The 13,304-nt window shown below is 37.6% G+C and overlaps 1 pseudogene across 1 annotated transcript; it reads left to right on the plus strand.

Moving 5' to 3' along the window:
* Nucleotides 1-1,052: 1,052 nt before the first annotated feature.
* LOC147297197 (putative F-box/LRR-repeat protein 23) lies at nucleotides 1,053-6,666 on the plus strand (annotated as a pseudogene). The gene is made up of 4 exons (XR_015121093.1): nucleotides 1,053-1,417; nucleotides 2,229-2,713; nucleotides 3,961-4,249; nucleotides 5,755-6,666. The product of XR_015121093.1 is annotated as a putative F-box/LRR-repeat protein 23 (transcript).
* The last annotated feature ends 6,638 nt before the right edge of the window (nucleotides 6,667-13,304 follow it).

Raw genomic sequence — 13,304 nt, forward strand, 5'->3', positions numbered from 1 at the left:
AATTAAATTCTTTTATTTTTCTTCTTTGACGGCTTTATATTAGGTTTTAACTCCGAGATTTTGGGCGGAATATTAGGTTTTAACTCCAAGATTTTAGGCTCCGCCCAAAATCTCGGAGTTAAAACTTAAAATGCACCATTTACAAAGCCTACTCTACACCTTAGAAGGGGAAATACCCTTCAAATCGAAGAAATACTTTATTATGAATTAAAAGAATTTTCTTATAAATTTTAAAATATCATCGGTCTCTATCTAAAAACTATTTTTCTAAAAAACTTAAGTCTAATTATCTCATAATATAATTACTCAAATGTCTTTCTTTTAACGGGTGAAACGGATAACCCAAAAATTGACTTATTTCGACATGTTATCTTAACGAATCACTAACGGATGACACTGATATCAACATGACTCGATGATCTTGAATCCAAACTCATAAATTTGCGTGTCGTTTCATATCATATTTACGAATCGTGTGTATTTTTTCCAGATCTACTCGAAAGTGGAGACGTGGATTGCAACATAAGATATGTGGTGCTTTGCACCATTTTTAGCTATAGCAATTAGCACCATTTAGGCCATGTTGTCGCCATGCCCATGACTTTTACACATACACCTCCTGAGGTTTCAAAACTGTTGTATATAACCTCCTATATGAGATGAAAAATTTTACAAAAAAGCATGTTAAGGGGTGAAATGGCCTAATAAGATTACTCAAGGTGTAAGGTCTAACCTCAATACAAATATTTTGTTTTTTGTTTATTTATTTTTTTCTCTTGTAGGGGGTTATATGTAATAGTTTTGAAACATCAGGGGGTGTATGTGTAATTTTTGAAACTCTAAGGGTATATGTAAAAAGACGATAAACCTCAAGTAAGTGTAATTAATTCTTTTCATGACCATGACCATAATTCTTTCTAGTTAAGAAAACGAAAAAGAAAAATAGATCTGAAATAAAAAGAAGGTAAAGGGTAAAATTGGAATTCTCCATTTTCTCTTTTGCTTTTATATAAGGGTTAAGTAGAAGTTGAAAGTACTCCATTCCAAATCCCTCCATTTCCCCCAAACGAAACGAGCAAACGCTGTCCTCATCAATGGCCTCATCCTCATCAGGAAGCGCCGCATGCCGAAACTGGTTGGAGCTCCCGGAGGACGTCACGGCGTCGATAATATGGCGGCTTGGAGCGAAGGAGATCCTGACGATTGCTCAGATGGTGTGCGTGACGTGGTACAATATCTGCAAGGACCCTCTCATGTGGCGCGCCATCGACATGCGCAACGATGGTGATGACGACGACATGAACTACGACTTGCAGAATATGTGCCGTCACGCCGTCGATCGTAGCTCGGGCAGTTTGGTTGATATCAATATCGAGTTCTTCGGCACCGATGAGCTTCTTAAATATATCACTGATAGGTATTTAACTGTTTGTTAAATGTTTTTGTTTATATAGATTATGTTATTTGTGCTATGTTTTGTTTGGGGATTTTAAGGTTTTAACTTTTTTTTTCTTCAATATTAGTGGCCTCATATTGGAAGGTAGCTTTGCTAGTTTACTTTTTAGTGGGATGAATTATAATGGCTCTGTGGAGGTTGGGCTTCTTTTGGTACAAAAATGGTTTCAATATCTAAGCAGAGTCACTCACATTTGGGCCTTTAAGTACATTTTCAATTTTGATTTATTAAGTTTAAAAAATTGGGAAAAAGTACATTCGGATCTATTTAAGTTGTTCTAAAATTTTTCTTATCAAGTATTAAAAAAAAAAAAAATTAAAGAGGGTCCTTTCTTATGCTTTAATCCTGCATCAACTGGAGCTTAGCCCCTTAGTTCTTCATGTTTGCGGAATTCCCTTGGGTGTGACACTCTGGAGATGGAGATCATGACTCCCCTGAAATTCTTCTTGGGGCCCTTTGCAAAATGCTATGAGTTAATATCAGCAATGCAGTTTGGGTGTATTGGCACCTTCTTACTGGTAGGTTGGTTATTTGAAATTACATAGTGCTTGATTTTAAATTATAGCACACTGGCCGCAGATCATCAGGGGTTATTTCTTTGAGCATTTGTTCTCTCTGATATTGTTCACACACACACAAAAATAGTACATATATGTCTATGTATGCTGGATTTTCCTTATTCATTCCCATTAATTATTATGTTGATGTTGAAGAAAAGTGTATTTCTTTGTCTTTGTAACTGCTAACATATTCATCTATAACCTTTGAATAGTTCGAGTGGAATCAGACGCCTCCGACTTGTGCATTGCTTTAGCATAACAGATGAGGGATTTAGTGAACTGGCTTCAAAATTTCCGCTGTTGGAGGACCTTGAAATTTCATACAGCTCACTCTCACGTGACTCTTTGGAAGTGGTTGGGGCCTCTTGCCCTCTTTTGAAATCATTCAAATTTAACAACCAGTGGTATGAGTCACCACATATTGAGTCTGATGACGATGCACTTGCTATAGCTGGAACGATGCATGGTTTAATCCACCTCCAGCTTTTTGGGAATAAGCTTACTAATGATGGCTTGCAGGCCATTCTTGATTGTTGTCCTCATCTTGACTCACTCGATTTGCGTCAATGTTTCAATCTTAATATGGGGAACAAGTTGGGAAGAAGATGTGTTAAACAAATTAAAAGATTGCGGCTTCCTAAGGATTCCACCGATGACTATGAATTTGATGCTTCAATTAATTATTACGAATCATATGATGAAGACAGCCCATCTGGATTTTCTGATAGTGATTTGATGTCTGATGATTATGAGGATTATGAATTCTCATATGGGAGTGATGTCTATGACTATGACTATGACTATAATGATGATGATTTGTAATGACTACTTGGAATTTCTGACTTTTGATGAATTGAAGAACTTCTAGCTGCTGAAATCTGGGATCTAGTGGTTTCAAATTTGGAGGAGAAAGCTTCATCCATCCAAGTGGTCTAGAATTTCTCTGCAGAAGACCTGTTTCCTAGTTGGTACTTGGTAGTGACATTCATCTTATTGCATTTTGTGGGCGGACAAAAGTTGCTAATTGCAAGGGACATGGGCACTTTCCTCCTTGGGACGTTTTCTATTTTCATCATGGAAGCTTGGCTACATTTAGGTTCTTCTGAATGTGTATCTGTAACGTATTTTCTAAGACACAAGGAGTTAGCTTATTGGTTACAGATTATATTGCTTCTGCGATGCTTTATTTTGCCCATGACCATTTCTACTTTTACTAGCGGGCTAAGTTGTTTGGTAGTGCTTTTAGAATAGCGGGCTAAGTTGTTTGGTAGTGCTTTTAGAAGGCTTAAAAGCATTTTCAAATAGTCAAAAGCATTTTTGTTTTTGTTTGGTAAGAAACGTTTTTTAGTTTTAAAAGCACTTGGAAGCGCTTTCAGGTGAAGTACCTAGTAAATGCTTCCTTAAGAAGCGTTTTCAAGTATATTAACAAGAAGTACGTAAATTATGAATTTTTATTAAAAGCGCTTTTGTTTTAAACATAAGTACTAGTAAGTATAAGTACTCTCAAACAAACCTTTTAATTCTCTTTATATTTTTATATCAGATAATCTACTAGTAAGTAGTAACTAGTAAGTACCTTTAAACATGATTTTATCCAATCAACTATTATGGGTTCATGATTAAGCTTTGGTAAGAGAAAATTACACAGTAAAATCTAATGTACTCATCACTTTCTCAATTAACTGAGGCAGAGCCTATGCAGACTTTCCAGTAATTTTCTCCTGAAGTGTAGCCGTGTAGGATAAATGGGCTGATGTGGCCCAACCCAAAGCACAATGGAGACCTGTTATGTACTTGTACAGTTGTACCGCCAAAAATATCACCCCGTATACCAACGGTTTATACTTATAAACGGTACGAATCGAATCCTCCATTTTTTCGAACGAAACAATGGGTAAACCCTCGTCGTCTGAAACCGGCGGAGGCCGAAAGCGAATGCGGAACCGCCCAAATGGACGGAACTGCCGGAGGAGGTTATGGCGTCGATACTGTCACGGCTGGGAGCGATCGAGATTCTGTTGAGCGCTCAGGAGGTGTGCATGAAGTGGCGCCAAATCTGCAAGGACCCGCTGATGTGGCGCACCATCGACATGCGCAACGACGGTGATATCGGTGACGTCTACGACTTGGAGAAGATGTGCCGCTACGCCGTTGATCGTAGCTGTGGTAATTTGGTAGATATCACAATCGAGTTCTTCGGCACCGATGAGTTGCTTCACTATATCACTCAATGGTACTTAATTTTTTTTGTTTAATGTTTTTGTTTCAATGCGTAGAGTAATTATTGATTGACTGAATTTGGTGATTTAAGTGGAGCCTTAAACCTCATACTTTTGTTTTCGTTTGTGTATCAAACATTTTTTTTTTTTTTTAATTACGAAGTATTATTTTGTGTAAGTGCGATTTCTTATGTATTGGTCAAATTGGTTATATGGGATCTATTATTTGAGAGTAAAATGAACCATACCATTTCACCTTTACATTTAGACTTTTGAACTTGTGAAAAATGAGAAGCACATGAACACAGAGAAGCCCTCCCTGCAAAATTTAGGACCCTGTGGACTGCATACCATCAGGGGATGTTTCTTTTTGCATTTGTTTTATCTGCTATCGTTCACAATACACAAAGTCACACACATGTATATGAATGTTGGACTTATGTGTGTTCTTTCTTATGAATTATTGTTTTTGATGTTAATTTCTTTGACTGCATTTTCTGTACTTGTGTGATGGCAACATATTCATTTTAAATCTTTTAATAATGCAAATGGAATCAAACGCCTCCAACTACTGTGCTGCGATGACATAACTGATGAGGGGTTGAGTAAAGTGGCGGCTTCGAAACTTCCGCTGTTGGAGGAGCTTGACATAACATTTTTTAGACTCTCACATAAACCTCTAGAAGTTGTTGGGCGCTCTTGTCCTCTTTTGAAATCATTCAAATTGAATGATGAGTGGGACGAATTCTCAGATGATGAGTCTGATGACTATGGTTATGGTTGGAGTGATGAAGATGCGCCTGCTTCCTTCAAAAAAGATGACAATGCATATGCACTTGCTATAGCAGGAACGATGCATGGTTTACACCACCTACAGCTTTTTGCGAATAAGCTGAGTGGTGATGGCTTGAGAAAAATTCTTGATTGTTGTCCTCATCTTGAGTCACTTGATCTGCGTCATTGTTTCAATCTTAATTTGAGGGGAGATTTGAGAAACAGATGTTTTGAACGAATAAAAGAGCTTTTAAATTTGTTGGATGTTTCAAAGGTTTTGTAGGGTTTGATTGAATGTGAAAAAAGAGCTTTATAATGAATAATTATGTAATAGTTGAGCTGTTACCCAATAAATCTTGCTTTTGTTTGTGGTAATTGCTCATATCTTGGATGCAATTGTTCTGTGTAATAGTTTTTCTTCTTCAGTATTTATTATCATTATCATAAGCCTTCTCAACTGCAAGGTGCTAGGAGGAGAAGAGTTAAGAAATTTGAAATTATATAGCACATGATCACAGGGTAAGCCTCCCTGTAAAATTATAGAACACTGTGGACTGCAGATTATCAAGGGATATTTCTTTGAGCACCTGTTCTCTTTGGTATTGTTTACAATACACACACATATACATATATAATATATGGAAATTCTGTTTGTTCCTTCCAGTGAATGATTATGTTGATTTAGAATTTCTTTACTTCTGCCTCTGTGTGATGACTAACATATTCATCTAAAACTTTATAATAGGTCATGTGGAATCAAACGCCTTTGACTAGTGCATTGCAGTGATGCCCTATCAGATGAGGGATTAATTAAAGTGGCTCAGAGACTTCCCCTGTTGGAGGACCTTGACATTTCATTATGTGAACTCTCACATTGTTCTATAGAAGTGGTTGGGCGCACTTGCCCTCTTTTGAAATCATTCAAATTGAACAAAGAGTGGCAAAAATTTGCAGATGATTTGTCTAATAAGTATGATGGGTATGATAAGTATTATGATTATGATGAGTATGATGAATATCCGATGCCTCCTCTCAATAAAGATGCTGATGCACGTGCTATAGCAAGAACAGTGCATGGTTTGCACGACCTCCAGCTTTTTGGGAATCAACTAACTAATAAAGGCCTGAGGAAAATTCTTAATGGCTGTCCTCATCTTGAGTCCCTTGATCTGCGCTATTGTTTCAATCTTGATCTGGAGGGAGATTTAGGAAGAAGATGTGCTGAACGAATTAAAAATTTGCGGCTTCCTATTGATCACATTGATGGTGATGAATTTACTCCTTTAACTGATTGGTGTAGGTCATCTGACTATGATTATGATGATGATGATGATATAAACTACAACCCATATGGGATTCCAGATTAGCTTTTCCCATGATTATTATGAATGTTCATGTGGGAGCGATTTCTATGACTGATACCATTTCTTCAATTTTCTGACTTTTGATGAAGCGGGGACCTAGCTGCTGAAATATTCGGGATCAGAATGGAGGGGAAAAGAAAACAGAGAAGAATCATCCACCAAAGTTATCTAGACTGTCTCTACGAAAGACCTATTTCTGAGAGCTGAAGGTTTGTTTATCAGACAAATGTGAAGTATTTTATTTCATCATGGAAGGTTGACTACATTTAGTTCTTACTTGACCGTTTTAGCTATTGGAGATTTTTCTTTTTTTCTTTTTTTCCTGTGATGAAACGTTTTATGTCTGCTTTGTCATGCTCATTACTATTTCTGTTTAAAGCTCAAAAAATTGCAGGTTTTAACATATGAACTATAGTTGGTTGATTAAATTATCTTATGAACGGGTGATTAAAAGTTACTTTTCGTAGCCACCTAAAAAATTACATTTATTAAAACTTGTGAGTTCCCAATGATTCCACAAATGACTGAATTTGATGCTGCAACAAATGGCAATGGTTTCTGAACATATGACTTTGATGCACACCGAACATGAAATTTCTTCTTAGTGATAGAAAGTTGGCTATTTGCAATGGATCATTGTCACTTAGCTTTTTGGGAAAGACAGCTGAAACAGCTTGGTTCCCATCAAGCTTTATTAATAGTCCAAAAAAGGGTTGTAAATGATTAAAATAAAAAAAGAAGTTACTATGTTTTAATTATATTTAAAATTGATTTCACTTAGTAACCAAAAAACTGATTCTACTCAATCAGTGATAATGAAACTAATATTTGCATCATTAGAAAATATCAAAGCTTGTTTATCTTTTCTAGTCTGATTTAGTGATCATTTCTGCAGTTAAAGAGAGAAGCTATGCAGATTTGCCTACGTTCCCGTTCCCATAGCTTGAAATATGAACTCATTTTTTTTCGAGAAAATGACATTTTTCTATGAACAATGATGGGTTACATCCCAAAACAAACAATAAGAACAAACGGCAATAGGCCTTAAAACACCACTGTCATTTTCCAAGAGATACTTCCAAAGGAAATTCTATTTATACTCAACAATTTTTTTTTTATCCAATGTTCTCATTACCCTCAACATTCACTTTATTTTTTCTTTATCTTCTCAATATACCAAACCTACTTTCCTGTTATAACCTTATGCTAGTAAAACCTACAAAAACATTAGAATTTCTTTCTTTACCCAACATCACTCTCACCCCAATACTCATCATTCTCACACGAATACCAACATCACCAAATACCCAACTTCTAAAGCCAAACATGCTGCCACCGCCACCACCGTCGCTGTCCTCAGGGCTAGCCCTCCATGTCGGCGCAACTACCCATCACCACTGTCGGCCATTCAGCCTTATATCTTCTTCAAATAAATAGTGACAACCTCACATATTCCCATTTTTTCATCAATTTAAGAAATAAAACACATTTTCTAAGTTTATTTTTCATATTTGTTGATAAATATGATGTTTTTGAATGAATTTTAAAAAGATAATTTGAATTTTTTTTTCCTTTAGGTAAATGAGGTTTATGGGTATTCGTGTTGAAAAGGTTCGTTCGGTACTAGTATGCGGAATATGATGACAGTATTCGATAGCCAGTGATCGAATTAGTTTAGTATTTTCGGAATACTCTCACCGAAAGAATTAAGAAATGTTTGCATCATATATCTATTCGATGGGAAGGTTTCGAATACTTGTGAGTTATTTGGTGGATGTCAACCGAATGAGAGTATGTTGTTCAGTGATTATGTATTGAATGACCCATTCAGTTGACATCTATCGAAATTTGTTATCGTGTTCGGTATTGGTCCACCAAAATTTTTTAATATGCACTAAAAATTCCAAAAAAAAAAAAAAAAGAGAAAAAAGAGAAAATATGCAACACATCCCTCAATTTAGTCAGCAAATGATGCCCACATGGTATTCTGAACCAATCCAATCCAGTTTGTTAACAAGCATTACACTCAAATACTTAAGCTTTAGTGAATGGATCAAATTAACACCTTGTTTTTTATGGATACAATATCATTATTTTTGAAATCGTGGGAGGCTGAAATTGGAGATTTCAAACTCCAAACTTTTAAGAACCAAAGCTAATAAATTTAAAAAATTTAAACTATAGAAAAGAAAAAAATAATATATATCAAAATAACTCAAACCTTAGTGTAAAATGAAACTCCACCAACTAACCCAAGCCTAACTAATCCAAAAGTATGTACAACCTCAATTGTCATACAACTTTCACATTTTTGTCCACTTGGAAAGGGATGATAATTTTTAGCTTATTTAGGAAGACAATGAAATCAGTAATGGCACTGCTTCCATTGACAACGTACCGATAAATTTTGAAAGCACAGAGCATAGCATAGAATGTAGGCCGTAAGCACTATGTGTCACTGAGGCAGCAGCAAGCAGACCTATTAATCTGAAAATTTTGAAATAATCAAATTATTATTAATTAATTAATACTATTTATTGCTCAGAAATCAGAATCGCACTGACATAGATTAGACCGACCACGTAAGAGAGTTAAGACCTAATACTAGTCTAGTAGTCTGAAGCGTTGAGGCACAAGTTACGGTGCATGCACAGCTCACGTGACCCTTCCTCACTTTTTCAATTCAAAACGCAACCAGAAAAGCGTGCGACGTCGTCTCGGGCAGAGGCTTAGCCTCCAATGGCAATGAAATTTGATTGGCTTCTCCAGACTAGTGGGACCCGCAGAGTCTGGTAATCTGACGCTAATCTTACGCAGATATCATCACTCCCTATTGACTTAGACCCAGATTCGTACGGCAATGATCTGACATGACACTCCATACCTCCATGTTCTCTCAACAAATCATATTTTGCCACGGAATCATCCTGTCGTTGACGTTTTGCACTTTCCAGGAATTCTACTTTCTGGTTTTCGGTAAAGGGTTTGCCAACAATTCCTTAATCCCTCAAAAAGATATGAATAAACCGACATTTTCTTTTTCTAAATTTTAATCACATGTGTCAATGATATAACTTTGTATAATATGAATCCTATCATTAAATGTGAACAACTGAATTAATGATAAAATATCTTATAAATAAAATTTGAGATTTATAACTGTTAACATAATATTAATGGTCGGTTGAATAATATAGTCTTAAAAATATAAATTATTTATTGTTCTTAATTTAGAGTTCACATTTGAGATTACACACCTATATATTCAACTAAAAAAAAAAAAAAAAGAGATTACACACCTATTGAAAGGTGTTAACAATCAACTACTATTTTACTTACATACTATTAGAGTTGTAATACATAAGTACGTAACTAAGGTTTAAATTAAGAATGAAACAACTAGAGAGAAAACTCAACGGAAAATTGAAATACTTTAAAAGATAATTAATTGGATGAAGTTAAACTATCACAATCAATTCAGAAGGATCATCATCAATGTTTTTCCCAAAATAAACGAGAGCAGTTTTGCTCACCCCTTTTAACTCAGGTGTATGCTCACCTCCCATCTAAAATACTGTCATGTGTTTAAAAAACTAACCATGGGTTAATATACTATATTTAATTATTTTAAATATTATAATGATGAGAGAGAAAAATAATTTGACAGCTCTTTTCTACTTTTATCCTTATCTTTTATTACTCAACTTTTTATCACTTTTTTATTACCCATTAACTTCTCTCTTTTCTTTTATTTAATTATTTCTAAATAAGTTTCTCTCTTCTCTTTTCTAAATATATATCGATTGGAAAAGCTTGGAAGATTTGAAAGAGTTTTGTTGTTCCTTTGATTGAATGCCAAACCCAATGATTAATGATTATAGTCTTAAACTATAATTGCTTTTCGATTTTCATATGCATCCACCAAATATCAGTGGGCTTTTCGATTTTCATATATCTATAATATATATCAATTGTTCCTAGTGCTATTTCCAGTAACATCATCGGCACAATATATATTATTAGAAATAATTAACTTCTCTCTTCTCTTTTATTTAATTTATTTCAAAAATTATTAGAAATAATTAAATAAAAGAGAAGAGAGAAATTAATGAGTAATAAAAAAGTGAAAAAAAGTTGAGTAATAAAAGATAAGGGTAAAAGTAGAAAAGAGCTGTCAAATTATTTTTCTCTCTCATCATTATAATATTAAAAATAATTAAATATAATATATTAACTCATGGTTAGTTTTTTAAACACATGGCAGTATTTTAGATGGGAGGTGAGCATACACTTGAGTTAAAGGGGGTGAGCAAAACTGCTCTCAAAATAAACACAATAATTTAGTTGCATGTTAGGTGAAGATGTTCAAGGCTTCAAGCTGGCCCATAACATTTAATACATGCTAAGGTAGCTGGCAATTTTGTTCTGGAACATCATACCTCAACTGGCATATTTTTCTCTCTCAACTCTCAAGTAGTCAACAAAACCACAATTTTGCTCTTAACCCAACAATTTTCTATGATTTTTATTTATTATACGAGCAATTTGTTGACATTAGTTTGATTCCATCCAATAAAATGAGACAAAGTCAAACTATTTAATATCCTAGATGATCATAATTCTAGTTGGCCCCATTGAAAAAACTGTTCCTTCAAAAGAAAGTCATGCCCAAATCTCTCTAACCCATGAAAATATAATTGTAATTTAATTTTCCCCAATGCCCAAACTAGTAGTTTAGTAGTTGCTTCCCCCAATCCCCATTACCTTATAGGGAAAGACAACTATAACAATATCCATCTCAAGCTATCTTTTTGATAGCTATCATCAAAACAATCATAAAACTAGCTACACACCTATGTATCACCATTCAAACCACTCATTTTTTATTTATTTATTGTTTAGTAGAGCCTGTCTTTTTAAATTTCTCATCATCAACCTAATCATCATCCCATTATCATCTTTTTATCAAGTTAAATCATGTCTAAGTGTGTTCTTTTTAGTACCCACCTAATTGTGAATGAGGAGATATGCCCAACGGCCAAAGCCATGAAGCATAGAAAGATGAGGGGAGTCACATACACTCACTCAACCTACCTTGCATAGTTGCATGAGAGGAATGGGCACGTGGACAGCATGTAGAGGAACCACGTGGAGCAATTTGATCGAGTGAGCGAAGCATCTGCTTGTTTTTTAGTGTGTTTTTTTTTTGGTTTTTTTGAAAAATTAGTTTTGTTGGTGTTGGACAAGTAGGGGGACAGTGCTTTAAAGTGAGCTGGTAGGGCTGCCTGGTTGGCAGGTGGTCACCTAGACAAACCCCATGTGTTGTAAAATGGGCTTTCTCCACCCAAAACCGTACCTTCCCAACTTTTATTATTCAAGATTCTATTTTTTTTTTTGTTGTTGTTGGGGGGGGGGAAGAGCTGTTCAGATCACAAAAAAATGTTGAGTTGATCACCCCTTTAACATTTTGCCCCTGCATTAAAAAAAAACTATTTCTCCAATTTTGGCCGGCCACCTCTCCCCGCCACCGGCGCAACCCCACCCCCTCCTCACCGTTGGCGCGACGCGACCCCACCCCTCTCCTTCTCCAGTAGACCCACCCACCCCAATCTTCCCTCTCTCTGCCTTCACCCCTCTCTCTGTCAAAATCGGTGACGAAAGCCGCGGAGCTTCACGACATCGATTAGCCGCGCACGGTGGTCGGATGAGTCAGGGTTGGACTCGCCGTGACCTGGGGAATAAAACCCAAGTGGTCCGGCGTCTCAACTCTGTCGGAAAAGGAAGATCGGGTGGGGTGGGGGGAGAGCTGTTCAGATCACAAAAAAATGCTGAGTTGACCACCCCCTTAACATTTTGCCCCTGCATTAAAAAAAAAACTATTTCTCCAATTTTGGCCGGCCACCTCACCCCGCCACCGGCGCAACCCCACCCCCTCCCCACCGTTGGCGCGACGCGACCCCACCCCTCTCCTTCTCCAGTAGACCCACCCACCCCAATCTTCCCTATCTCTGCCTTCTCCCCTCTCTCTGTCAAAATCGGTGACGAAAGCCGCGGAGCTTCACGACATCGATTAGCCGCGCACGGTGGTCGGATGAGTCAGGGTTGGACTCGCCGTGACCTGGGGAATAAAACCCAAGTGGTCCGGCGTCTCAACTCTGCCGGAAAAGGAAGATCGGGTGGGGGGGGGGAGAGCTGTTCAGATCACACAAAAATGCTGAGTTGACCACCCCCTTAACATTTTGCCCCTGCATTAAAAAAAAACTATTTCTCCAATTTTGGCCGGCCACCCCTCCCCGCCACCGGTGCAACCCCACCCCCTCCCCACCGTTGGCGCGACGCGACCCCACCCTTCTCCTTCTCCAGTAGACCCACCCACCCCAATCTTCCCTCTCTCTGCCTTCTCCCCTCTCTTTGTCAAAATCGGTGACGAAAGCCGCGAAGCTTCACGGCATCGATTAGCCGCGCACGGTGGTCGGATGAGTCAGGGTTGGACTCGCCGTGACCTGGGGAACAAAACCCAAGTGGTCCGGCGTCTCAACTCTGCCGGAAAAGGAAGATCGGGTCTTCGCCTTGGCCGATCGGGTCTTCGCCTGGGTGGGTGGCTGGCGCCGGAGAAGGGAAGGAGTGGGTCGACCGGAGAAGGGGAGGGGTGAGGTCGTGTCGCGCCGGCGGTGGGGAGGGGGTGGGGTTGCGCCGGCGACGGGGAGGGGTGGCCGGTCAAAATTGGAGAAATGATTTTTGTTTTTAATGCAGGGGCAAAATGGGCAAAATGGGATAAAAATTTAAGGAGGTGGTCAACTCAGCATTTTTGGGTGGTCTGAATAGCCCCCCTTCTATTTAATCCACACCGTCGATGATATACCTTTCTTTTGATTGTTTGGTTTAGTGGGTTCCACGGCTCACACAGTGATACAGACTTACAGAGGGTCAG

The sequence above is a fragment of the Dryas octopetala genome, chromosome 1 (genome assembly GCF_963921425.1).
Source record: "Dryas octopetala chromosome 1, drDryOcto1.1, whole genome shotgun sequence".
Classification (NCBI taxonomy): domain Eukaryota; kingdom Viridiplantae; phylum Streptophyta; class Magnoliopsida; order Rosales; family Rosaceae; genus Dryas; species Dryas octopetala.